This window comes from Myotis brandtii, unplaced genomic scaffold, assembly GCF_000412655.1.
Source record: "Myotis brandtii unplaced genomic scaffold, ASM41265v1 scaffold8, whole genome shotgun sequence".
Taxonomy (NCBI): domain Eukaryota; kingdom Metazoa; phylum Chordata; class Mammalia; order Chiroptera; family Vespertilionidae; genus Myotis; species Myotis brandtii.
In genome coordinates, this window is record NW_005371219.1 from 5584527 (window position 1) to 5587388 (window position 2862).

The window sequence follows — 2862 nt, forward strand, 5'->3', positions numbered from 1 at the left end:
ATATATTTTAAACAATCTAATCAATCTGCACAAAATCTCATGATATTCTTGTCACTTTATATCCTATTTTCTTCCCTATCTTTATCTTCCAGACTTTCCCTTAACTAATAACACAAATTATAAATCCTATCTACCTATATCCTCATCCCACTCCAATGGCCTCAAACTACACCTTTACAAATTTCTCTCTGGCTTACCATGGATGATTCTTTACAGCTCTCTCTAATGCCTGGACTATGTCTTCTTTTCTGTATCATTAAAAGAGCCTTGAAATTCCCAAATTATTGCAATGACAGTTGAGAAAGGAAGAATACATCTTGTACTGTCCTCTCTATTCTGTTCCCTGGACCCTGAAGTTCTCCTCTGTTCATGACATCTTTCCAGAGGAATGATAATCAACTGCCCCAGTGACACCCACAAATTATCACATCAGAGATTCTTTCACATAGCTTTCTACCTGCTAAAGAATAAAATGTCTCAATTCATAGCTCCAACAACAAGCTGAAATTTATCTTCTGGACTTCTCTCCTCTCCCAATTTCCATATCAACAGTAATCTTGCTGAATGTAATAATTAAGTTTAAACCTTAAGACAGAAATTTGCTCTTCAATTAACCTTTTTTTTCAATTTTCATAGGCTGATGACTGAACTATTAAATGTTAGCAAGCGATTTTGCATTTAATGAAAATCTTTTTCAATACCTACATTTTATGTTAAGTCCCTACTGCTTTGTTTTCAGGTGGTTATGTTATAGGAAATTGGCATTTTACATAATTAAGTTGATGTTAGACAAAAATCTTACCTCTACCTTTTTTTTCTTACTAGGGTGCTATCAGTGAGTAAATGATCACAATTTTAGCTTAGAGAAACTATTTAACTGACTGTGTCATAGACAAATTGAAATAATTGCTGGCCATTGTTAGGTCATTAGGACCTAAACATCTGATCATTAGGATGGGAACATTTTGTAATAGTTTACATTTTTTAGTGAAGATGGCAGTGGAAAAATAATGGATTTGGCATCAGAATTAGGTTTGAATGTTAAGATCATGTTAACTCTGAGACTGAGCAAATCACTAAAAGTTTGTCTGCAAAATAGTATTAATTCCTTGTATAGAATTGTTTTTGAGGAATAAAAAAGTCTAACATAGTAAAGACAATGTCTGGGATACAAAAATTAAATCAGCATGTTCTCTCATCTCTTTGCATAGTTCTTGAAATTAGATTGTTGAGGCATGATTTCACTTTTTTGGGACCAATATATCTTTAAACTATAAAGTAAAGTCTCTATGTGGGATATTCTACTGTGGAATAGTTTTTAATTCCTCTAATTTACCTTTACTAGTTTATTTGGCACAAGTTGTACCAAGTTTCTTCTTTTAGCATGAGTGATACCATGAAACAAACCAAACAGTAGCCTTAATCATAAAACTTTCTAGAAGACAAAGTGAACTTGACTTTCCAGCAGATCTTCACAAAGAAATGAATAAGTGAAGTCTAAATGATGGGAGCGGGGAGATGGTGAAATCTCTAAATACTCTCCTCATAAACCAAGAATAATGATCTTTCAATCCTCAGAATATTGATTCATGAGATTCAGAAAAGGAATAGTGTTTGAACTGGTCATATCCTAAGAAAATAGATCCATTATTAGCATTCACTCATATAACAGATAATTGTTGAGAATCCACCAGCCAGGCATGTGTTTAGTGTTGAAAATAAAATATTGATAAAAGCAAACACAGTGCCTGTCCTAGTGGAGTTTGCAGGTTAGGGCAGGGTATGTGCTGGACTAAGACTTCAAACCTAAATCTAAAAGACAAATAGGCATCAACTAGATGGAAATGGGTGGGAAGAAAAGACATTGAGACCCTTGGGGAAGGGGAAAACAAAGGAAATAGCCTATGTAAAAGTCATCTGCCAGCAGAGCGGACAAAAGAAGATCTGAAAAGACAACCGAGAAAGTTAAGAAATAGGTCAGAGAGATAAGTAGAAGTTAAACCATGCTGAGATATAAATCCAAGTTAAAGATTTTAGACTTTATGAGCAAGGAAGTCCACAAAAGAATTTTAATCTCTCAGGAAACATACATAGGTTTCACTGATTTTTCTCTATTAATTTTCTGTTTTCTATTTGATTTTCACTCCAATCTTTAGTATTTACTTTTTTTTTCTGTTGAATTTGGGCTTAATTTGTTTTTCTTTTTCTAATGTCTTAAAATAGCAGCTTAGGTCATTGACTTGAGACCTACCTTCTGAACATCAGCATTGAATTTTATAAATTTTCATCCTAGCACTACTTTACCTTCATTCCACAAATCTTGAAACTTATTTATTTTATAATACTAAATTTATCTGTTTCTCCTTTCTATTCTGCCAATTTTTGCTTTATATATTTGAAGCTCTGCCATTAGGTTTTTAAATATTTAGTAGTGTTATGTCCTCTTCATGAATTAAAAACTTTTATTATAAAATATCCTTCTTTATCCCTAGTAATATTCTTTGCTCTGAATATGTTTTGTCTGAAAGATATATAGGTACTTTTTTTATTAATGTTAGTATAATGTATCTTTTCCAAACTTACTTTTAACCTATTTGGTTTCTATTCAAAGTGTCTTTTTAAATAAAGAACATATAGTTCAGTTTTGCTGTTTTTATCTATTTTGATGATCTCTGACTTTTAATTAATCAAATGTTTTGATTCTTCACATTTAAGGTGATAAATATGAATGAATTTAAAACTGTTCTCGAAAAAAAAACCAAGATGGCGGCATAGGTTAACGCCGGAGTTTGCTGCCTCGAACAACCACTTCAAAAATACAACTAAAAGATGGAATGGACATCATCCAGAACCACAGGAAGG

The 2862-nt window shown here is 32.4% G+C and overlaps 1 protein-coding gene across 3 annotated transcripts in view; it reads right to left on the bottom strand.

Moving 5' to 3' along the window:
- FAM229B (family with sequence similarity 229, member B) overlaps nt 1–2862 on the bottom strand; it is a 13201-nt gene that overhangs the window by 6023 nt on the left and 4316 nt on the right. The window lies entirely within an intron of this gene.